Source organism: Danio rerio, chromosome 23 (genome assembly GCF_052040795.2).
Source record: "Danio rerio strain M-AB ecotype USA chromosome 23, GRCz13ab, whole genome shotgun sequence".
NCBI classification, from domain to species: domain Eukaryota; kingdom Metazoa; phylum Chordata; class Actinopteri; order Cypriniformes; family Danionidae; genus Danio; species Danio rerio.
Genome location: NC_141043.1, coordinates 8,248,680 through 8,275,299, shown reverse-complemented (window position 1 = coordinate 8,275,299; position 26,620 = coordinate 8,248,680). Strand labels below are relative to the sequence as shown.

The 26,620-nt window shown below is 36.3% G+C and overlaps 2 long non-coding RNA genes across 2 annotated transcripts in view; both read left to right on the top strand.

Moving 5' to 3' along the window:
- Positions 1–26,620, top strand: part of LOC141380639 (uncharacterized) — a 142,801-nt gene that overhangs the window by 91,904 nt on the left and 24,277 nt on the right. The gene's annotated exons all lie outside the window — the stretch shown is intronic.
- On the top strand, positions 721–26,620 carry LOC147838162 (uncharacterized). The gene is made up of 7 exons (XR_015523187.1): positions 721–777; positions 1,098–1,204; positions 2,176–2,302; positions 2,479–2,564; positions 2,857–2,899; positions 2,997–3,798; positions 26,420–26,620. It is a non-coding gene; the product is annotated as an uncharacterized LOC147838162 (long non-coding RNA).

Sequence of the window (26,620 nt, the reverse complement as noted above, 5' to 3'; positions counted from 1 at the left end):
TTGTTTAGAGAAAAATATAGCACATATTTATTTATCTAAAAGTCACTCCCTACTTTCATGTTTAATTACTCCAAGTAATATAATTCCTCTGTATGTTACTGTACACTGTGCTGAATGACTCATTGTTCGTTAAATCAACACACGGGTCACAAAGTTTGATAGCGATGTCTTAAGAAGTTGATACCAGAGGGCAGTGGTAATTACAGATGAGATCTCAGCAGTGGGTCTTCAGCGTGACATTTCAAAGTCTGGAGGGGGGAGGATATCTAAACAAGACGCCATATCTGATGTCTCTCAAATCCATCTCTTAATACACCACTGCCAGGGGAAAACTGTCAGAATCTGTTTTGAAAGCAGGGTGTAATCCCGTTTCTGCCCTTGGATCAGAAGAGATACTGGCTCTGTAGGTTAAAGCTTTGTTAGTTCAACTCAAACCATCTAAATTAATAAATGGACAATAAATGGTGTATTTCTGGGCTTCTGCCATTTTGTGAATCACATGCATATGTGTGAATGTGAACTCCGCCACACAGCAAAATCATCTGAGTTAAATTCTCGGTGTTGAAGCATTTCAGAGTAAAGTGTTGACGTTAAAGATTTAGATTTTGATAAATGAATATAATAAGAGTTAGAATTGATTTTATTCAGTGCGAAATCAAGGAGTTATCTTTTCTACACTTGGTGGTGTTATTTCCAACATCCGGGAATTCATGCAGCCCCAGTCACTGAAGAATTTTCCAGACGCCATTTTCCATCTGAGGTTTAGAACAGCAACTGGTGAGTCAAACTACCTAAATGTTGGTATTTTACTGACTTTCTTTAAGGAAATACAGTTGTAAACATATTGTTAAGTTAATAACTTTAGAATGGAGTGACAATTTTAATCTTCTGCGGTTCATTCATGGTCGTTTGTGTATCTAGCTTAACTGCATTACTTTTCACTTCTTTTCAAGAATGTTTTTATATATGCTCACGCATACATAGTGCATAAATACATCAAATGTACATGTTCAACACATTTCTGCCACGCTTAATGCCATTTTGTGCGTTGTTACCCATCTGTAAAATAAAATCGACACTTCTCCTTTAATTCGAAGCAAACTAGCAAGGGAATCCCCGGAGCAGCCTAGCCTACTCTGCCCGGATGCTAACGGCAACACAGGACGGTTTCCATAAGCTCTGGAGAGTTTCTAAAACATATCTGGTGAGTAAATGAATATGCTTACTTGTAAAAGGCTTCCTGACTAAAACATATGATTGTTTGTTATTCGTGTACGTTAATTTGGTTATTTTAAACACCGCGGCCCTTTTAAACTGGTTCATTCGTGGCCGTCCATAACGTTATACCGTTAGTTCATAGACTCGCGTGATAACGTAACTTACGCTTGAATTATATTAAGCGTTGACAACCATTAAAGTCGGAATGTTAACATTAATGTCTTTAAATGACCGCGTTTGCACTTTCTCAGACATTTAAGGTTACAGAAGTCTCCCGGAAGTTGCGGGACTAACGTTAACGTTATCCCGCAAATGCACAGCGTCCCAGATGCCCAAGTAGATGCCCGCAAATGAATGATAATCTCCCGGAAATCGCGCGTCTCCCGCCCGGTCATTAAACACTTTGCACACCCCTCTCCACCGCATCCCTCCCAGCTCTTCAGGTACGTCGCGCGCAAGTCACCCCCACCGCTCTTTAGGTAAGTCGCGCGCAACTCATCTCATTGCTCTTCAGGTTCTCATCTCTACCGCTACCTCCCGCAAATCAACTCTGTATCCCCCGAAAATGACTTTTCCCAACTCGGGATGTCTGACGTTAGTAAGTTAGGCTATTTATGTAGTCAGGAACATCTTAGTCAAGCTTTTTCTCCCGCATGATATTGTGCTTAAAACTATAGACTAAACCTAGCATGTACTGTACACAACATTTCCGTTTTATTAAAGACAATTTAGTGCGTTGTAAACAGCCACCTGTCTGTAAAATTAATCAACTGATTCATATTTGAGCAGCCTAATGATGATACAGGTTTGATTTGTAGATTTATTATCAATAATCAACATCTGAATCAAAAGATATCTGAAAAAGTGTGAGGCATACTTTGTGATGTTCATCTCTCTTTTTTATCTGAAGGTTATGCATATGTGTTTGATACTAATGTTTTGTTGTTTTTTTAACAGCCACAGTTCTCTATACAATAACACAAGACCCTGTGACGGTGGCTGATTAGAGACGGATGGTGTATTTCCAGAGTTGGTGAAATGACCAAGCACACCTTCTTGGTCATATGTGGTGATAATAATGAAGGTATGTTTGATAAAGTTCTGTATTTGTTTCACAATAAGCTGAGAGGGTATTAGAGCATTAGAGAATAACAAATGACATGAAGGCGATAAGTTTTGTATTGTTGCTGAACTGTTACTTAAATAATGTTTTACTCTTTACTTTGCACTTTTCCTCTTCTGCTTATCCTAATACTTTAGATTATATTTGGACCTGAAACATCTGCTAGACTCCAGTAAAGGTGGCGTCAATACTGGACCTGAAAGGGCCTAACAAGTTGAATATGGTAAAGAAACATGCACGCACGCACACGCTTACAGAAAACTGTTGTTTATGAAGTTTATGAATATTTTTTACACTGTGGCCAATATTTTGGGGAAGTCAACATCACTAAATGATATAAAAGATTTTAAGCTCCTCTAAATTTTGCTCCAAGTGTTGTGTTAAATTGAGGATTCTGGACAGACAGCTGCCTGTTTTTCCAGTTCTAGTCATAGTGGTTAACCTAATTGTTTTTGGAGATCCAACAGTGATATATGTGTTTTTTCTACTTTTCCATATCCTGTCACCTCAACCAGCTGGGAGAGTCAAGTTGTGGATCATCATGAAGATTTTCAAAAGGTGAGTTTAGATTTCTTGAATGTTTAATTTACTTTAAATGTTCTTTTAAATGTATCATAGAATTTAATTGCAATTTGTTTTCAAACATTTTTCTTAGTCATGCTGGAGTCTTGAAGAGTTCTTAGAAGAGCATCACCCTATATCCGTGCATCAGGAACCACCAGACGAGCGATCAGCAGCTACTACATCATCATGGATAAAAAGGTCATCCTGTGGCTGGGAAGCACTTCATTCACAGGACATGCTTGATGAGATTTCCTAGCTCCAGTTTGTTTTCACACAAGTTTACAGCATTTATACCTTCATTTAAACTGCTGTGTTTGATATGGAGGACCAAGGAAACACCCGAAGTAAAAGATTTGCACGCCAAGTTGTTTAAAATGTAATTTCAGAAGAAAACTATGAGTTCAGAAGAAAACTATGAGTGACGCTATATTGAACTTTCAAATTGCTCTGATGAAACATCAAGTTTGGACCAAAGGACTGAAACAGCCTTTTTGAGCACTGGTCATACATATTTTGTTGATACTGTCTGTACTAATAAAACATTTAAAGCATATTTGACATTGTTGCATTTTAAAAACTGAATGAATTGTTGAAGTGGTGAATGTTTTCAAATAAAATGTTTTTTCTTTTGTAATTTACAGTCTATTTGACCTTTTTACCATATTTACACTCAAGAGAGTTGAATAAAATAACAATATATTACACCAGGCGGTGTTAAATATAGTTACATTTTTTAACTCTGCCCAGAGTTAAAATTAACCCTTACTTCGGTGTCAATGTGCCAACCCTTTTGAAAGTGTTGATTTAACTCTGTTTTGAGTGGACCCCATGAGACACTTTCAAAGTGTTGAAATTAACACCCATAGAGTTGTTTTGGGTCCCCATATTTTGCTGTGCAGCTGAAGGCCAGTCACAGCTAATATGCGCCAGAACTCTTTGGCACTTGAAGCGGAGAGGAGATTTCTGAGCCACATCATTGATGGAGGATTACAGGAAAATCCCATTTCCACAGAGGATTTGAGGATCAGAAGATTTCTTACTAGCTAATATTTGAATTACAGCTAGAGAGCAGGGGCTGTTGGATACTTTTATTCAAGAGGCACTGCCTGGCTTCCAAATTATAGAGGCAATGCTTTTGCGGAGCAGTAGGATTTTGTGAATCTCTTATGCATGCACTTTCCTTGATGTTTAACACTGTAACTACCATAATTATGTAACTAACAATTGGCCATAGGTGTCGTGACTGTTCATATAAGACATCATATCGTCATGTCATATTTAAAGCTTCTATTTTAGAACTATTTTAGTATTATTTATATATTTTCTTTCTCTTTTTTTGAGAATTTTAAGTGTCTGTTGTTGTTTTTATGAGGTCAATGCCATACATCTTTTTGATAACATGGCCTATAACTATGTATAAGTTACTAGACCACTCACAAATGTGCACACCTCAGTTTGTTAGCAGGAAGTTGCTAGGCAACAGAGCCACACATATTCAAAGGCAAGGGAATAAGTACCACATACTGATAGACATGCGGTCAGTTTGACCGCTATGACAATTCAAGAAATACTCTTTTGTGTTTTGTAATTTTAGTATATTATAGTTATATGGATTTCATTTGAACAAAGTTATTAAATTACCAATTTTAAAAAGAATCAAAATGATTACCTTAGTAGTTCTAGTATTAACAATAGTATAAAAAGCAAGACATAATAATATACAATTTTATTTTATTGTAAATTTGCCAAGATCATGTGGCGATTTTTCAATTGAAGTAATACAGCCATTGCCATATTTCAGCCATTGATAGAAAATAAAAGTCTGAATTTTGGAGGGGTTCATGAAGACCATTTCATTACTTCGGTACATAAAATATGAAGTCTAAAGAAATAGTTCATTCTAAAATAAAAATGCTAAAGAAAATTACTTATACTTGTTTCAAACTAGTTAGTTTTTTATAATATAATAATAATAATAATTATTATTATTATCATTATTATCATTATTGTTGTTATTGTTATTATTTTTGTTGTTGTTGTTGTTTTGGTTCTGTTGAACATAAAAGAAGACATTTAGAAAAATGCTGGGAAGCTGTAACCACTGACATCTGTCGTAAAAAAAAAAAAATACTAGTGGTGACAGAATTTTTATTTATTTTTTTTTTTTTTTAGGTGAACTTTCCTTTTTGGGAAACTTAAAGGAACACTCCACTTTTTTGGGAAAAAATGCTCATATTACAAGTCTCCTAGAGATAAACAGTTGAGTTGAACCTTTTTTTTAATTCACTCACAGAAGTAAATTCAATCTGAGTGAATTCATGTGTCACCACTTTTAACTTGTCTTAGCATAAAGCATTGGATCCAAAACCAAATCTGAAATTAACTGACCGTTACCATCCAATGAGTTTCCATAAATTTCCTATTCAATCTTTTTATTGTTTCTGCTTGATTTGATATTTGATTGGTTGATTATGAATTTTATAAAGGATTTGTTTATGATCGGTAGGTTGGTTTGTTGGTTGAAAAACCTGCAAGCATCCTATATCTGTTGTGTTTATGATGAGTGATGATTGAGCGTGTGTATCACCGATGTCTCCATGGTTGCAAGACAAACTTCCTGTGCAAGCAGGTGGTCACAGGTGGTCATACTGACAGAAACTAGACAATTTTCAGGCACTGCATAATAACATTATATGGCTGCTGCATGGCAGCAAAATTGTTTGATTATTACACCATAATGAAAATATAGTAAATAAAATGAGACATCATTTTCTGTTGGTCTCAGTACACAATGTAACTACAGAAGAGTCAGGCTCACTCACTGTCCTTTGGCTGACTTCCTGATTTAGCAGGGGTCAGCACTGGAAAAAATAGTCACGCTTTAAATGGAAAAATTATTGAAACTCTTTGGTCATTTTTAAGGTGAATTGCTAATAGTCTAATCTGAATAAATGAGTTATGCTAAGCTAAGTTAAAAGTGTCCCCGCTTGAGATCAGTTGAATAGAGAAAAAATGTGGTATACTGTACAATTCATTAAATGTTCTTCTTTTTCGTTTGGATTTTATGTATAATGATGTTTGTTCATAAAGTATTTGTAAACAGATTTTGCACACAAACTTGCCCATACATGTGCTTAGCAAGTGATTCTCATTATCATAATAACTGTCATTATTTCCTTAGGAATGGAGAAGCTGAAATGTTGAATTACTGGTTTATGTTCTTGACATTTATGAGTTATGTATTAGTTGTGTCTGACATTTAAAAGAGTTTGTGTTGTGGTGGAGTTTTTGTGTGATAACTTATCTTTAGGTTGTGGGTGGCTATGTGAAGGCACAATGCATTTATAATAAGAGGACTGGCTGTGCTGATAAACTCGGCAAGGCAAGTACATTTACACAATGGTATTCAAGCTGCTTTAGATGAACAAGAATATTAAAATATTCAACATAAGAAATAAAAACAAATAATTTACATGATTAAAAACAGATTATAATATGTTGATGAACGGAAGACACAAACATTGTAATCTGATGGACAAAGCTCAGTGGTCAATCAGTAAAGGCAAAGCTAAACAAAAATTTTGCAATGTAATGCAATGTATTACACTTTACTATTTGTTTTATTCAAATTTCTTTGCCATTTATAAAACTTTAAAGTTTACAGATAATGCAACCTCAAACCTTAAGGGCTCTATTTTGACGATCCATGCGCAAAGTGCAAAGCGCAGGGGGCAAACACATTAAGGGCATGTCAGAATCCACTTTTGCTATTTTAAGGACGAAAAAATCCACTTTGCGCCATGGCGCATGGTCTAAAAAGGTTGAGCTTATTTTTCTTAATGAGTTATAGGTGTGTTTTGAGAATAAACCAATCAGAGTCTCATCTCCCATTCCCTTTAGGAGTCAGTTGTGTTGCGCCATGGTGCATTTGCTATTTATATGATGATTTTGTCAGTGGAAAAACTGAACGCTTAACTAGAGAGAAAACAGTTTAAAAGATCATCTACAGCGCTAGAATGCGAGATGAGGCCTTCTCATTATCTGCTTTCACTTTCGCTCTCGTGGATAAGGAAACCTTGAATGCACACACATCAATTAGCCTGTAAATAATTAATTTAGTTTAAGAGAAAAGATTTTTTTTTTATTATTTCTAAATTCAGTTCTAATTTCCAGCAAACTAATAAATGAACAATAATAACAAAGTGTGCGGGAAAAAAAATGAGTTATATCCAAATACACATGCTGTGTCTCATATGTCTAAAACCTGACAGGTATACAAATTTAAGCTTTTTTAAATAAAACAAATATAAACATGCAAACAATAAATATTACTGCTAAAAAAAATAAATAACATTATACAAAAGCAAATTGTCATAAATAAACTGAAAAAGCCTCCCGAGATGAAGAAGGCATGAAAGTATAGTTTTCATATTTATGTAGGAGGGAAAATGATAATTTTTCAATATTTTAATCCTTTCTATTTATATCCCATGAATATAATTGTTTAATTAATTCTTTTTCATATGTAAAGATATTTGCCTATTGCTCTACATCTTGTGTGTACTAAGCAGTGTGTAAGCGAGGCGCATAACTAACGCGCTCTGTGCTGGACAATAGACCGGCTTTGTAGTGGTCCAAAGAACAGACTATTATAGTTTCTCAAAATAGCAATGTGCCTCAAAACGCCTCCCTTTTTAGACCAGAATGCTCATGGGCGCACATATGAGTCCAAATGCCTTCGCTATTTAAACAGCTTGGTGCAAAACGTCTAAACGAGTCTTGCGCCAAGCTGAAACTAGCAAACAACAATTGCGTCATGCCTTGCGTCACATTGCGTTGGGTGTATGACAGAACCCTTAAAGTTTCAAAAAGGTTAGGATGTACATTTTTCTAAAGCTTATTCTATTATTCTAAAAACTTTTTTTTTCCAGATTTTCTTTCCAATTGATTTCACAAGATATTAATTAAACTCCAATTCAGTATAAGTTAAATATAAAATAGAGGATAAATGATTGTCTAAAAAGGCCACGTTCTGTTTAAACAAACCTACAATTTCATTGGAAATAAGGTGAGGCGGTGGCGCATTAGGTTGTGTTGTCGCATTACAGCAATAAGGACGCTGGTTCGAGCTTCGGCTGGGTCAGTTGGCGTTTCTGTGTGGAGTTTGCATGTTCTCCCTGCATTCGCGTGGGTTTCCTCCGGGTGCTCCGGTTTTTCCCACAGTCGAAAGACATGCAGTACAGGTGAATTGGGTAGGCTAAATTGTCCGTAGTGTATGAGTGTGAATGAGTGTGTGTGTGAATGTTTCCATGAGATGGGTTGCAGCTGGAAGGGCATCCGCTGTGTAAAACATATGCTGAATAAAGCCTGATTTATACTTCTGCGTCAAGTGACCGGCGTGACCCACGGCGCATGTAACGCGCGTGGCTGTGCATTTATACTTCTGCGCGCTGTCTCTGTCGGTCTGTATTAACACTTCCGAAATGCTAGTTGTCAGTGAGGTGTAAATGTTCCTCTGTGTCGAGTTTCTTCTCTGGTTTTTTGCTTTTCCTGAACACTTCCGGGATGTACAAGTGGCTCAAACTCGCTCAACCGGCGGACGTGCAGCAACTTTAACTATGAGGTAAACACAAAACAAAACTTTCCACCCGGAGCTCTTTCACGGGACTCCACACTTGTAAACTATCGCTCGTGCCATTTGCGCGGCTCTCGGTCCCGCCCAGACTCGTCAGCGCTACCAAGCCAACCAATCACAGAGCTTACGCTACAGGTCGTTGTGACATTTTTTGAGAGGTGCACGTCAGTGACGGCGACAGCCACGGCAAAAGGCTGTGCGTCAGCGCCGTAGCATATACCGGTGTTTGACGCAGAAGTATAAATCAGCCTTAAGCTGGCGGTTCATTCTGCAGTGGCGACCCCAGATTAATAAAGGGACTAAACCAAAAAGAAAATGAATGAGTTTGTTGTACATGATCTCTTTTTTTCACGACTTATGGAAACCTTAACATTAAATTGGTATTACAGGTCATAATAATCAGCCACAAACAAACAATTTGGTCAGCAGGAAACTCCAATAGCCTTTGCACAGCCATACACACGGACATCACACTATCAGCTTTCGTTTGCTGAGGACTGCCCTATAGGCTACCTCACAGATTTGACCAACCTGTCACAGGTCATTTTGTTCAGAATTATGTTTAGGCGCACTACGCAAACAATTCATTAGCAGACAACAGTGCTATCAATAAATCATTTGTGTTATTTTTTGGTCAGTCATTCATAGACTATGTTGAACACATACTTCTGACTAAACACTTATATATTAGTTGATCCTGATAGCAGTCATTGTTAGTTTTCTTCTGTTTGTTTTTAGGAAGACCATTAATAAAACTAAACATACATTGGGCTCTATTTTGACGGTCTATGCGCAGAGCGCAAAACGCAGGGCGCAAACACTTTCAGGGCGTGTCAGGACGCATTTTTGCTAATTAAAGGACGGGAAATCTGCCTTGCGCCAAGGCGCATGGTCTAAAAGGGTTGAGTTTATTTTCTTAATGAGTTATAGGTGTGTTTTGAGAATAAACCAATTAGAATCTCAACTCCCATTCCCTTTAAGAGTCAGCTGCGTCGCGCCAAGAGCGCATTCGCTTTTTACAGGACGCAAAGTAAGTCTAAGTGGAACAAATTAGCATTTCACAAGCAAACAGTTAACAGTTAACAGTTTTTTTTAACAGAAAACTGTTAAACAGAGCATCTACTGCGTGAGAATGAGAGATAATGGATCACTTTCACTTTCGCTCTTGGATAGGGAAACCTTTACACACAGACATCAATTAGTCTATAAGTAAATACTTTTGTTTGTTAAGCACAAATATTCGTTTCAAAACTATTTCTAAATTCAGTTCTAATTTCCAGCAAACGAATAAATGAATAATAAAAGCAAAATGTGCTCAAAAACCTGAGTTATATCCTAAAATACATGCTGTGCCCCATATGGTCTAAAACCTGACAGGTGGGCAAATCTAAGCTTGTTTTTAATAAAACAAATATACATATGGATATAATAAATAATACTGCTAATAATAATAACATTATAAAAAAGCAAATTGTTATGAATGAACTGAAGAAGCCTCCCGAGATGAAGAATACAATATAAGAATAATATGAGACATATAAGCAGTGGTTTTTCATATTTATATAGGCTAGAAAATAATATGTTTTGTAATATTTTAATCCTTTATATTTATATCCTATATCTAATCTTATTATATCCTATATATATCCTTAATATTTTAATTTTTTAATATGTAAAGATATTTGCCTATTGCTCTCTTGTGCGTATTAAGCAGTGCGTAAGCGAGGCGCAACTCTGCGCCAGAGTTTAGACCGGGTTAGTTTTGGTCTAATAAAAAAACTATTATAGATTCTCAAAATAGCAACGCGCCAGCGGTCCGCCTCAGAACGCCTTCCTTTTTAGACCAGAACGCCTAAAAATGCAAAAACGAGCGCTAATGCATTTGCTATTTAAACAGCGTAGCGCAACGCCTCAAAACGACTTTTGCGCCAAGCTGAAACTACCAAAAGACTATTGCACCGCGCCTTGCGCCACACTGCGCCGGGTGTATGATAGGGTCCATTGTCTTAAAAAAAACCTACAGAATTCAATAAATTGAGCCACTGCCTAATGTATCTGACATTCAGTCAACAATGCATGGCTGTGACGTCTGAGCCTGAGACTATTGACCCACCAGTGATCTAATATATACAGTATCTATAATTCACTTGCCATTGATTGGCCACTGGCATTTATTGACAGCAGTCAATGAAAATTTCCCTCAGTTCCTCCTGCTTTAAATTCCCACTCTTCTTCACCCTTAAAAAAGAAATCACAAGTTGTGCAGTGATTAAGTTAGAGGTATAAATTACATTTAACCATAGCGTTTGTATTATGCCGCAGAGTCTGGGCTATAATTTAGCACCTCAATGTGAGCATTCATCCGTGACTTTAAACTTCAGACAGATATTCTGAGTGATATCTGCAATGGCACTATGATTAGCAAAGCTACCGAGCCATTGTATTGATCTATGATCACTGAAAAGGCTTTACAGACTGAGAGAAAATAACAAAGAAGAAGCTATTATTATGAAATTCTGTTGTATTGTCCCATGAAGTGCACAGCCTCATGAAGTCTGATTATTAGTGGCACACACTTACTTGAGCAATCAACAGCAACCAGGCACATTCATCGGTTTAAATCTGATCAATAAAGCACTGATGGACAGCATGATGACACTCTGACTTCTGACCTTTAAACAGCAAGCAACCAATACAATTTTCAAAAAACCAGCACAGTGATTATCTAACGTACAATCTGTGACTGTCATAGGGATTTTTTGGATGGCAGCTGAGACGGGGGGCATTCTAAGGCTTTAGAAGTGGCAGCTTTTTGGCAATTGCAGTCTTTAAATTTAAATGAGCTGTTGTACAATTAAAGGTCTATTATCTTTACAGGAAATGTACTCTGTTTAGCAGTCAGTAATCTGATTGTTCTGTGCATAATAAATATGCAGTTTTAATTACACAGATGGGAGGCATGGCATGAAAGAGGCTTATTAGAGACTCCTAAGTTTGTCACCTATGGATTTCCATCTTGGATTTGTTTAGTTAAAGATGACAGCAGGTGAATCCATGGAAGACAATGGCTGTTTCTCAATTAGCCTTCTTTAGCCATCTTGCTATCTTGTGTAACGTCATCATTAACTGCCAAAGTTCAGTTCCAAAACTCAAGTCCACAAGAAAGAAGGATGTGTGAAAGTTCCCGGATGTGTATTTAAGGATGTCTGGATGCAGACTTAAGCACCGAACTCGCTCTAGAAGTCCCAGAAGTCATTGAGGCCCCATTTACACTAGTGTTTTATTTTAAAAACGCATAAGTTTTGCTATGGTTACGGCATCCGTCCACACTATGCCAGAGTTTTCGAGCCCCGAAAACGGAGCGTTTTGGAACGTTGCTGCTCCGTCTCAGTGTGGATGTGGGGAAACGGAGACATTTGAAAATGAAGGTGGGGCTGCTGACATTCACGTCTCTGATTGTGGCTTTTTTCTTAATATTAAGTAGCCTACACACACAGTTCAGTCTCGCATCCTCTAAGTTTAAGTTCGGGCTTCGCAAGTTTGATATGGAAAACAAACTCATAAAGTCATTCACATCACCCTGGCTATGTTGTTTCATAAACACCCTGGCAATGCTGTTTCACTGTCTTAACAATAAAATGAAAACATGATGTGAGGAACTGCTATTTTCATTTTGATATTAGCAATTTAACAGACATCAAAAAATGTTGAGGCGTCGTGTAGCTGCTTAATATGAGCGTCATCTTCATGCATATTTATAACAAAACAGAGCCTATAACATTACTGCCTCCTTTCGTTTTCATTGAAAGTACGAAACATACCCTCTCTTTTTCTGAATATCAGTTTTAATAATCAATAATGGCCATTATAAAAGTATAATGAACAATAAGTACAATAGAGAAAGAAAGCAAGCAATCAGTCAGTTTTGCAGAATCGGTGTCTGCGATTACATTAATTTTTTTTACCTGAGAACAAGTAATAGATTCAAAAGACCAAAGTCGGGGAATATGTTGTTAGATATAGACAACAAGATAAATTATATATCACGTTTAACAAATACAGTGAGATTAGATCCAACGGGAGATCCTTAATAAACTGTCCGACGTGCACAGTTCTCATATGGGTATGTGCTCAAAGCACGCTGCAGCGCATGCCAGAGTGTGTGTGTCTCTGTGTTGTCACGTGATGTGTGTTTTCTCTGTTTTAATGTAGACGGAGAGTTGTTCAGAAAAGCTGGGTAAAACGCTGGTGTGGATGCGGATCGTTTTCATTCTAAAACGCCGTTTTAAAACTAAAACGCACAAGTGTAAACGGGGCCTGAGACTGAATGAAGGAGGTGGGAAGCACAGTGTTGTATGTAGATTTATTATTAAAGTTCAGAGATATCACTTATCTCAGGAGTTTCCCTAAATGAGACAGTGAAAGTAAACCTTACCATGAAAATCTTAATAAAGCCACAAAAACATTAAGGGTGTTTATTTGCTGAAATTGGTTATAAAATCTGTTTTGTTTGTATTGTGCAAATTATATTTGTAAGGTTTTTGTGCATGTTATATATATTTAAAAGAGGGAAATAATAACTCGTAGTATAAATGGTGTAATATTTAAATAATTTTCCGTAAAAAAAAATTTGTGGAAGAATGCTGGAAGAAAGAAGCATCTCATTTCTTACAAGACACATTCTCTCTTTTCGCAATCTCCCAAGTTTGTTCTTCTGAGGTGACCTGGCAACACCGGTTTTCACAAGAATGCAAGTCCAGTCACTGCCATCTTGGAATTGAGAAACAGTCCATGTCATTCCATGTTTATAAATACAGTTGAAGTCAGAATTATTTGCCCCCTCCAAATTTTTTTCTTCTTTTTTTTAATATTTCCCAAATGATGTTTAACAGAGCAAGCCATTTTTACAGTATGTCTGATCATATTTTTTCTTCTGAATAAAGTCTTATTTGTTTTATTTCGACTAAAATAAAAGCAGTTTTTAATTTTTTAAACTCCATTTTAGGGACAATTTTATTAGCCCCTTTACGCTATGTTTTTTTCTTGATAATCTACAGAACAAACCACTGTTATACAATAACTTGCCTAATTACCCTAATCTGCCGAGTTAACCTGATTAACCTAGTGAAGCCTTTAAATGTCACTTTAAGCTGTATATTAGTGTCTTGAAAAATATCTAGTCAAATATTGTTTACTGTCATCATGGCAAAGATAAAATAAATTTATTATTAGAGACCAGTTATTACAATTATTATGTTTAAAAATGTGTTAAAATATCTTCTCTTTGTCAAACAGAAATTGGGGGAAAAAATAAACAAGCGGCCTATTAATTCAGGGGGCTAATATTCTGACTTTAACTGTATATGATTTGATTTTCTACGTTTCAATTTGTCTTCTTAGTTACAAATTTTCCTCTTAGTTACCTAAGTATGTTTCTGACATGTTTTTATTTATTTATTTTTTTTAAAACTAATACTTCTGCTGGATGATGCTAAGCAATTTGGCATAGAGACCATCCCTCACATGCTAAATTGGCAGTGAAGGTCTGATGTTTTCATTTTCTTCATCTAGTTAATACGTAAGCTCAATTCTCCCCTCACCACATAAACACTCACAGACGTGCACACACTCACTCACACCACACTGAGCAGTGTTTGATTGGATGAGCCCCACTTCACTGACCTGCAGGGCAGCACTCCGGCCAAATCAAATAAACACTGAATTACCAGACTGGCAGCAGGATGTGCTGAAGACTGGGTGTATTTTTATGACAAGCAGACAGTTTGTCAGATTCATTTGCCCACAAATCTGTGACATCAGATGGTTTAGGTATTTAATTATTATTATTATTTTTTGTTTGTTTGTTTTGAATGAAATCAGTATGAAAGGTAAATTCGCCAAGAGATGGATGTTGTTATATCTTGGGGAGATTGTGAACTTGGATCACATGGGTCTTGTAAAACAATCTCATAAAGGCCATGAGATTACTGCATCACCTTTGATGCTACCACTTATCATTTATCCTTGAAAGTGACCTTATTGTATAATGCCATAAATCAGGGGTGAGGGGGTTAAACATTTCAAAAAATGCTCTTAGAAAATGTCTAAAGGTGCTGTGGACTTGAAATTTAAACCAGATGTCAAAAACAACAAAAGTAATTCATGCATACAAAGAAAACAAAACACTAATTAGCTTAGTAATTACGTTATGTGTAATAAATTAAAATGACACAGGAAAAAGGGATTGAGCACATGAAGAAAGATAGGTGTATAAAGACATGGAAAGCCCAGACAGCAGCTGAAATCTCTCAATAGTTATAAAGTAACCTGACCCTTTGGCAGTGTACATTGTTATTATCTGTTTTAGTCCCAACATCTACATTATCAAATCAAGGTGGACATTTCAGCAACACAATGATCTAATAACAGCCAAGAAATTATTGACTGGTTTCAGTAAAAGCTGCTAGATCAGAATTAATAGACGAGTCAAGAATCGTCAATATTTTTGACTCTGTTGAAGTCACACCTAAACAATGCAATAAAGTAAATTCTTCATACAAGAAACATCTTAAAGCTGTCATTACCAAAAAAGACTTTAAAATAAACTTAAGTACACATGGTGTTATTTCATTGTTGAAACACAACACATTATTCAGAATGTTTTTTTTTTTTTTTTTTGATTTGTGGGTTGATTTATTTATATGTTTGGATTGTTTGAGTTTTTACCAAATTTGGGTCAAATTAATGTCAATGGCTCCTTTATGGTTATTTTTATCAGGTAAAATTATGATGCTTTCAATACTGTATATAGCTGAATCTACAGTTCTACTGTAAAATTACCTAAATTAGCAAACCTCCATAAAACACAATCCAAAAACAAACTTCTCAATAATTCTTTGTCAACTGAAAATTAGAAAACACATCTACTTTATTCAACATCATCATGATCATCAGGATGATGATTTGCAATGAAAATTAAGGAAATTAAACTGGAATTAAACCATTTAAAATAGGGCAGAAATATATGAGAAATTTAAATTTTTATGGTAAATTACTGCATTTTGTACCTTTTTGTCATACAGCAACATTTTGAAGTACTAACATCTACACTTTTGTAACATGTACAGACGAAAAACACAAGCAAGTGTGGATGAAAAAGTCATGTGCATTATACAAGAGGGAAAAAAAAAAAAACTAAAAATAACCACAGTAATGTCAACAAAAATCCACACGAATGCGGTTATGAATGCATTACACATATGCAAAATTGGCTGATCTGTTCGGTGATATAATTGAATGCATGTCACCGCATCCCAAATGACTAAAATTATATAACTAAAGAAATGTGGTGAGCAAGAGCCCTAACCAACTACAATGACTTAAGCATGGCCAGGCCCGAATGTAATGTGAGTGCGGGCTGTCGGGGAGACAGGAGAAGGGACAAGTGTGCTTTGGCCTGGTTTAGGCAACTGAGTACACCCTTAGTCCCTTTATTATTCTGGGGTTGCCACAGCGGAATGAACCGCCAACTCATCCAGCCTATGTTTAATGCAGCGCATGCCTTTTCAGCTGCAACCCATCACTGGGAAACATCCATACACACACATTCACACTCATAGACCAGGGACAATTTAGTCTTCCCAATTCTCCTACACCACATGTCTTTAGATTTGTGGGGGAAACCCACAGGAACATGGGGAGAACATGTAAACTCCACACAAAAATGCCAACTAACCCAGCCGGGGCTCAAAGTGATCTTTTTGCTGTGAGGCGATTCTGCTACCCACTGCGTCACCGTGCTGCCCTGTAGATAGTGTATGATGGTATATTCTGGGAAATTTTCATTTGAAGGCCTACCTTGCCCTCCCCCTTATCCTATTCCTTTAAGCTAAAGATTGTTGAGACACCCCTTCGCCTTCACATGAATGTGCAAAACGAGGTGTAGTGGGGAAGGGAAAAGCGGTAGAAAAGGGATTAGTCCGTTATCCAATTTTATTTGATCATCGGTTTTGATTATTGTTATATATTAACTTTCATTTGTATTTACATATTCCTCTTTAATTAAGCCCTCTTTATTTATCAAGAGCACCTCTGTTATTCTCGGTTACTTGTACTCAAGTAATTATAACTGTTATTAATTTTATCATTATTTGAGCATATTGTGAGTAGTAGTTTTACTTACAGTATACTTGAGTAAACTTTTTGGCTACTCTACGTACCCTTGAAAACTAATTACAAGCAACTTGTTTGACGAAATGTGAGACAAAAACTTTATCTTTTAGGGCACTAGGAAACATTTGACTGGAAAGAGCAGCATTTATTGAAGATTAGCAGCCTGTTTTTGTCATCAATTTTGATAAATTTAATACATCTTTGCAAAATACAAGCATTAATTTATTTTCAAACTGCCATACCCCAGTCTAATGGTATGCTCCTTTATTATTGGTTTGCACATTGTCCTTTTTCCCCTAAAAATATCACACGTTAAAAATGTCACACCCAATCTTCTGTGTGTTGTTTTCATCATGTTACCCTCCCCATGTGCTCTTTTGTTCCCATTCTGTCCACTTGTTAATGTTTGTCTGTTTATACATTGGCGAGGCAGTGGCGGAGTAGGTAGTGCTGTCGCCTCACAGCAAGAAGGCTGCTGAGTTGCTGGTTCCAACCTCGGCTCAGTTGGCGTTTCTGTGTGGAGTTTACATGTTCTCCCTGCCTTCGCGTGGATTTCCTTTGGGTGCTCCGGTTTCCCCCACAGTCGAAAGACATGCGGTACAGGTGAATTGGGTAGGCTAAATTGTCCGTAGTGTATGAGTGTTTGTGTGTGTGGATGTTTCCCAGAGATGGGTTGCGGCTGGAAGGGCATCCGCTGTGGAAAAACTTGCTGGATAAGTTGGCGGTTCATTCCGCTGTGGCGACCCCGGATTAATAAAGGGACTAAGCCGACAAGAAAATGAATGAATGAATGTTTATATGTTTGGCCAGAGGAGAAATGGTCGTATCCATCCAAGCCTGGTTCTCTCGATTTTTTTTTTTTTTTTCTTCACATTTGCCAATTGGTTAAGTTTTTTTTTTTTTTCCTCGCCGCTATTGCCACTAGCTTGCGTGGTTCGAGATCTGTAGAGCTGTGCATCGATAGATTTGCTCTTCAGTGTTTGGACTTTCAGTAGTGATTATTAAACCACACTGAACTGAAGTAAACTGAACTGAACTTAAACTTTAAAAACTGAACTACACTATTTTAATTTACTATGATCTTTTATGTGAAGCTGCTTTGACACAATCTACATTGTAAAAGCGCTATACAAAAAAAAAAAAGTGAATTGAATTGAGTTATCTGTGTCACCTGTGTTGATCCCCTGTTGATAATCATTGTTATCCTCTCCAGTGTATTTAAGTCCCTGTGTTTAGTCATTCATGGTCTGGTATACTCTCTGTTAATGCGTCTCTTCATGTCATGTCCTTCCAGTGTTTTTCTCCTTGTGAGTAATTATAATAAATCTACATATTTGATAATGTTGCAAGCCTGTGCCTTCTTCCAGTGGACTCGAGGCATTACAATATCATTATATCACATTAGATGTACCAGCATCTGCCTCAGTGTTCCTTATTCAAGAGAGCAATTTTACAGTCACACTATGATACCAAACATTTTATAGCTCACTGCAGAGTGAATGTCATGGCAAACATGCTGAACATTAACAGTAGGCGATCAATTAGTCCATTTATTTATCTTTTATTAAGTGTTTGCACACAGTTAATCAAATCACAGTTTGTTTAAAAAGCTTTTAGAGTGGTCTGTTTTTCTCCTCAGCCAAGACTAAAAACCTGTTATCGGACTGCCAAATGGTTCTTACCATGAATCTTGTGTAATCAGATTTACAGAAGTAAGAAGGGATGAGCTCGGAGGATGGATAAATCCTATTTAAAATGCCTCATAATATCTAATGAGATGATAAGCTCCATAAATGAGCACTTGCGCACATGGCATTCTTATTCTTAAAATGTCTTACACTGCAAATGCAAAATATCGAAAGGGAAAACACCAAAGTACACACACTTTTAAGCCACAAAGACAGCTAATAAATTGATTTAAATAATACTACAATGTTTGCACCTCTGGGATTTACTCTTTTTTTTTTCCCCTCTCCTTTTTTATGCCTACATAATGCCCATCTAATAGTCCTGGATCTTATCAATAGCAAATAACACAGAAAAATATTATTATTATTATTATTATTATTATTATATAGGTTACTATTATTATAATATATATATATATATATATATATATATATATATATATATATATATATATATATATATATATATTTATTTATTTATATATTATTTTTTTTTATTAGAATATGCAAAAAGGTACATAAAATGGGATCATACAAATACAAAGAAACATCAACGAAAACAAAACAACAACAACAGTCAGGTACTGGTAGGTGCATGTGTGTGTGTGTGCCTGCGTGCAAGCGTGCGTGTATGTGTGAAGGTATCTTGGTGGACAGGTTAAAGTACATATATAAGGGACAATAACAGTCAATAAATGAAGAAAATATCACAGATACAAATAAAACAGATAGAAAGAAACCAGTCAGTGGTAAGAAGCAATGATGCAAGTAATGTATGATAGTAATAATGACAGTAAAAAGAAAGAAAAAACAATAGTAATAATTACTGACAACAACAATAATAAATCACAAGTGCTACACCAACTACTACTACTGAAAGTTAAGCAACTACTACTGCTGCTACTACAGCCACAACCACAACAACTACTACTACTACTACAATGTCTACTAATACTGATACTACTACGACAACTACTACTACTGATACTAATACTACTACAACAATATCTACTACTACTACTGACATAACTACCGCAATCACTGCTACTACAACATCTACATCGACAACATCTACTACTGATACTACTACACCAACAACGACTACTACTACTACTACTACAATGTCTACTAATACTGATACTACTACGACAACTACTACTACTATTACTACTACAGTGTCTGCTACAACTAATACTACTACAACAACTGACATAACTACCGCAATCACTGCTACTACAACATCTACATCGACAACATCTACTACTGATACTACTATACCAACAACGACTACTACTACTGCTACCGCAATTACTGCTACTACAACATCTACATCGACAACATCTACTACTGATACAACTACACCAACAACTACTACTACTACAACTACAACAACACCTTCACTACTTCTGATACCACTATGCCAACGACCTCAACTACAGGAACTACTACTTCAATAATCCCAACTACAATCGATACTGCTACTATGACTACTACTACTACTTTTACTACAACAACTACAGCAATCTTAATAACAACAATGGTATAAAAACTTATGATAATGATAATGTGGAGACAACAGGTGGAAAATATTAGAATATTAGAACAGAAAAATATTATAACATTTCATACAATATTTATTTATTTATTTGTTCACTCTAATCTGTCGTCAGTCATAAATACAAGCCAACATTCATGTCAGCAGGTTGGACAAAAAAATAAATAAAAATAAAAAACTAATATCCCTCTGGCAACTAATGCAGGTGTTTATCATGCTAATCAGTTGGCTTTCAAATAACATTCATTTAAAAGCAGTTTACTTCTTTGAAAACATTTAACTCCCGTCTCCTCTAACTTTCATACTTAATCACTATTTCTATATACTGTATTGTAGATCACTCACATAAGTATTGTTTATCTGGGATAATAACGTCTGACATTAAATCTGAGAATGTTGTTCTAAAAATGTTTTTCTGTCAACATAATGACAACATTCATCAACGTAAAAATCACTAAAGAACAAATCTATTAACATTATGAGAACAGTTATAAGTAACATCTTAAAAACTTTACAAGAACATTGTTCTGAGAATGATTCATATTAACATAATGGGCACATTCCTTATGTAAAAACAATCTCAATCATCAACAGTACAGTATGTGCATGTCAAGTACTTTTTTCTATGTAATTATTATTTTATATAGTTGTGTTTTTATTGCTTGAATAGTTTTATGTGCTAACATTTACAAATCTTTTTAAGGAACATTACTGAATGATCTGGGAGTGTTCCTTTGGTAACACTTTACATAAGGGGTGTTGACAAGACCATAAAAATAATCATGACACATGTCATGAAAATGAATTAGATTGAATGAATGCTTATGGGAACTGTCATTAAGTGTCATTTGCTTAGTGATGTCATTTTCAATGCAAATATCAAGTTGTTTGATACATATTTTGATATGGGAAATTGACAAACAAATACATCAAAAACTTTGTCTTTTTTTAACTTGATATTCCTAAGACACAACTTGTCATAAATCTGTCATGAACATGATTTTCATGAAACCATTATAATTTGTACCTGCTATGGAAGTGACGTTAATGAGCAGCACTGCATTTAAAAGTTGAATAATTTTAATTTGTCATTGCTAAAGATGCAAGCAATACAGTCATGAAATCTATTAAGTGCATTTACATAGAAAAACTGTTGACAAGTAAAAACACATTCTGTGTGATAGGGAAATTGTGAGCTGTGAAAGTTAGTTCTCATTTGCTTTAAGCTTACCGGATTCATTTGTCGCTTGTGTTGACAGAAATGTAATTAATATATACAGTACACAACCACAAATTAGAAAAGTTGGGAGAGTATGGAAAATGCAAACAAAATAAAAAGTAGTGATTTCTAAATTTACTTTGACTTGTATTTCAATGCAGACAATACAACAACACATTATTTGATGTGTTCTTCATGATTTTATTTATTTTTTTACAATTTTATATATTTTTATATAGGCTCGTCAAGTACCTGTATCCTCTTCCTCCGCAGCAAGGACTATATAGTGTGTTCAGAATGTGGTTTTGGATTGTCTTGTTGAAATATGCATGGGAGTCCCTGGAAAAGAAGGCAGCATATTGTGTTCCAAAATCTCTATGTACTTTTCAGCATTAATAATGTCATCACAGAAGTACAAGTTACCTTTGCCAAGGGCACTGACACAACCTCACACTATGAGAGACCCTGGCTTTTGGAGAGGTTGCTTGTGACAGGCTGGATGATGCTTTTCTCTTTTAGTTCGGACCACACTGCGTCAATTTCTTCCAAAAAAAAATAGGAATAAGCTTGCTGATTTCCTTGCTGATTCATTTTACCACAGTACACTTCGTGATGGTAATCCCAGATAACCCAAGAAGACAACAGTGCTACTGGACACTGTTAACATAGGGCTTCCTTTTGAAACAGTACAATTTTCACTGGCATTTGTGAGTGTAACTATGTTTTGTGGTACTTGACAAAGGTTTGCCAAAGTAGTCCTGAGCCATGTGGTGATATCGCTTATAGATGAATGATGATTCCTGATGTAGTGCCGCCTAAGGAATCAAAGATCAGAGTAGTTCAGCTTAGGCTTGCACCCTTGTCCTTTACGAACTGCAATTTCTCCAGATTACTAGAATGTTTTAATTATGTTCAGCACTGTTGAATGTGAAACATCTGTCAGGGTTCTGCCACTCTGGTCTTGCAAATTCATGTTTTGGTGGCAGAGTCCGGACATTGGCTCAGTCTTGTACAGTTTCTGTCATTGTGTGTGTATGTATGAGCGCCAATTGTAAACACGCTTGGATTGTTCGTGTTCTCGCTTGATGCAGGCGCGTGAGGTCTATGCATGTTTGCAATTGCGTGCTCCCGTCCGGGTGTTCACGTTCATCTGTCTGGAGCGTGGTGTTTCATTCCTAGCGTCTCAGTCTAGTTGGTTTCGGTTCTGGTTGGCGCTGGGATGATACATGCACGCTGCGTGTTTGAGTGCACAGTGAGTTTCATTCATCGTGTACTCGTGTCTCGTGTTCAGTCTTTTGTTGGTGTTGTGTTTAGTATGTGGTGTATGTTTACATGTACTGCGTGCTTGTGTTGTCATGAACATGCGGTTAAAGAGTTCTCTCATTGGCTGCGCGTTCTAATCTCATTTTATGTGAGCGCATAGCTTGTAGTGTCTCTTTGTGTCATGTGCTCGCCCATCTATTGTCTAGTCCCACCCTCCTTGTTAACCCATTATTAGTTAATTATGTTCAACTGTTTGTCTTAATTTACTTCTCCTTATATTCTCCTCATGTCTGCTGTCCTGTACCAGTTCGTCATCATATGTTGCGTTGCCCTGTTCCAGTCCCGTCCAGATTCCTGCCAGCCTGCCCAATCTTGTTCGTTTGTTTATTTATTTCATTATTGTTTTCCCCCTCGGGTTGTTTATTTTGCTGTTTATTTTATTTTTACTATTAATAAATACCCATTTTCTTTGCATTTGAGTCCTTGCTCTTTTTCCCCACCACAAACCGTAACAACATCCAAATGCCTTCCTATCTTTCTTTGAGGAACATTGTTTATAAACATTTCAATCATTTTATCACGTATTTGTTGGCAAACTGGCGATACTCAGCCCATCTTTGCTCCTATAGGACTAGACCTTTCTTGGATGCTGCTTTTGTACCAAGTCATACTTAAAATCACCTGTTGAAATCACCTGTTTCAAATCACATAATTACCATTTTACCTGATTACTAGCCTAAACTGCTCCTTTCCCAACATTATTTATTTATTTATTTATTTTTTGGAATGTATTGCAGATCTGAACGACAGGAAAGACTATATTTACAAATTAAATGATGTTCACCAGACAAAACATGAAAGAGTATGTGTTCATATTGCCAGCAATGAAATACAAGTCAAAGTAAAATTGGAAATCACTATTTTCTTTCTTTCTTTTTTTAATCTTTATTTACAATTTTCTATACTGTCCCAAGTTTTTTTCTCTTTTGGGATTGTAAATATTGATAAAATAATGTTGTGACGTCTCATAACAAGACAACTATGAAAAATATGTAAGTCAAATCCCTTCATTCAATGGTGAATCATAGCTGGATCAGACTGAAATATTAGTCTCATCCACCATGATATGATCTAGCGGGCTTTATTGGTTTGTTTAGCCTGAACAGATATGCTACCTACTGTATAATGCCTAAGGGAAGACGGCCCTCAGAAAAAATGGAATCTCAGAAGAGAAATGGTGATAACAAGAAATAAGCAAGAGAGGAGCTAGCGAGAAAATGAGCGTTTGTGAGCAACAAATCTCTTTCAGAGCAGAGCCGAGAGAAAGTCCTTATACAAATTTTAGTAAAGCCACATGTGTTTTATCTCACTCAAACAGTAGTGGCTTTGATTCTGTACAAAGGGCAAAATCCCAACAGTATTACACCACGGTTTCATATCCTCTGGATGTTCATTAGCTTCAATTCCCTGGAGATACTGCTTAGAAAGTCACAGAGAGAAATAGAGCTTAAACAAGACTGAGTGCCTCCTAACAATATTCCCCTGTCAGAGCAAATTTTGTCACAGTGTGTCATTTAGCAGGAGCTTGAAACAGAGCTGTAAAATTAATGATTGTTTGCAAACAAGTTTCAATTGGTCTACTGTTGTCAGAGTGGGGAATAAGGTTTTGATATATGCTGTATTTGGGGTTGCTAAACAGTGAAAATACAAATAAATAAATACAATGTGATTTGCCCATAAAGTTTATACCTTTATCTCTGTATTAATGTAAAGTAAAACCCATATTCTATGTTAAGCATTTTGCAGTAAATGTCTAATGAGGAAAGTACATATTCAGCAAAATATGTTTTTAAAATACTGCTATAATTTATTTTTTTTATTATTTTTAATTAATTAAATATGATGTATTGTAAAACAATATTTAACACACAGCAATATAAGTATGCCTGACAAATCAGTCCAATGAACAATGACCCTGTGTTGATAAACTATAGCAGAGTTTTTCAACCACTCTCCTGGAGGACCACCAACACTGCATGTTTCTTTCTCTGTCACACCCATTACAAGGGTTTCAGTCTCTGCTAATGAGCTGATGATCTGAATCAGGTGTGTTTAAGGAGACATGGCAAATGTGCAGAGTTGGTAGTCCTCCACCAACATGGTTGAGATGCTGGATAGTTTGGTGGTTCATTCCGCTGTGGCGACCCCTGAATAATAAAGGGACTGAGGTGAAAATAAAACGAATACATGGATGAATGTTCATTAATATAATATAATATAATATAATATAATATAATATAATATAATATAATATAACATTAAAGAAATACGCAGATGTAAAATTGCATATGTAAGGAATTATTTGTAATTATAATTATAATAAGGCACACCTAAGCCTCAACTCAAGTGTGCTCCATTCATTCTAATATAGTCAAATACCTTAGTTAATTATCATTTCATAACTGAAAGAATTCATTGTAGTGATATGGAGCTGTAATGCGGTCAAGACCTGGGTATGCAATTCCATGAAAATAATTAAACAGTGTTCCTCTGCCAATCAGAACTGAGCAATCAACAGCACCATAACATAAAAATATAATAACGACACCTGTATTGTTTTTCTGGTATCACACACTCAAGTTAACAAATTTGCAGCAATATTACATTACCTATAATCCAAAACTAATCAACATGTCAGGAGATTTGCATGTTATTGTATTATTTATTTCTGTGAAAAGATTTTCCCATAGGGTTCTCTGCCCAGGTTTGTTTGTTTGAAGTGCTTTCCAACACTGTGTGTCTGTGTGTTGCCTTATATCACAATGCATCAGATGGTAGATGTAAATTCTGTTTTATCCTAAGTATAATTCCAACGCACTCCAGAGAATTCTTCAAACTGCGCTGTAGAGCTTTTGTTGTCCTCATTCATTATTCTCTCTCAGGGTGAGATGTGCTACCCCAGTCCACAGCCATCTTAGACTGCAGTAAATAGGTCATGCCGGTCCAGATGTCAGTCCCCGGGGCAGACATGAAGGTTTTGGGGCGAAGGGATGTAAGGGGATCAAACACGGCGTGCTGCACACCTGGAGCTGTTCAAAAGCATTACTGTCATCACAGGTGAGCTTCTATCAAGGCTGTGCACTGAGGACTGTAATCACAACACAGCTTTGTCTAAACTATAGCTATTACTGCTGAAACGGTGGATGTTAAATGACCACAAAGAGCTCCAAACAGATGAGGGCAGATTGATGTAGCTGCATGTGGTAGCAGGCAAATATTAACACCTCTGCAGTTTTGACGCCTTGCTGTCATTATTTAACACAATGGGTACTTCTTTTGGCAAATTTCATTGCTTTTCATGACAAACCTTTTATGTCTTGATTCAATCTTGAGACTTGCAACTTGCTTGACTAAATGGAGAAAACAACTATATTAATGGCAAATTGTTTTAATTTGAAAATGAAAACATGGATCAAAAAGAAGCCTTGGTTCGAAAAACTAAACTATTGTTTAGTGTTCGGCTTTAAGTAATGAGTTTGCAAACACAGTACGAAGACATTGGTGAAGTTTATTTATAAACTAATTTCAAGAGGATCACATGCTTGTGATTGCCAGTCCCGCATTATTAAATTTGTGATTCACCAATTAGATGATTTCTAAGCCACTATAAATACCCTAAGTTCCATATAACAGCCATCTTCGTTTAGAAGAATCCCCCCTTCCACCCCTACTCCTCCTCCTTTTCTAGATGAGTGACACGGTGGCCCAGTGGTTAGCACTGTTGCCTCACAGCAAGAATGTCACTGGTTCTAATCTTACCAAGCCAGCTGACGTTTCTGTGCGGAGTCTACACTTTCGCCCCATGCTCACATGGGTTTCCCTCGGAATTTTCTCCCACCAACCAAAAACATGCAACTTAAGTTAATTGACTAATCCAAATCGAGACCATAGACATGCTCCTAGTAAATAGTTATCTCCTAAGAGCAATCACTATGTGTTCGTTAGTTACTACAGCAGGGGAGTTCTCGAGATCTACCTGAGCTCAAACTCCCCTCTCGCCTTGCAAATGGGAGAGAGTTCCAGGCTCGAGGATCTCATGAGCTCAGGGCTCTCTCCCGGGTCAGCATGCCAAACAAGCTTTATAATCAATCATCAGCTAAGTGTGAACTCTTGAAGCATATTT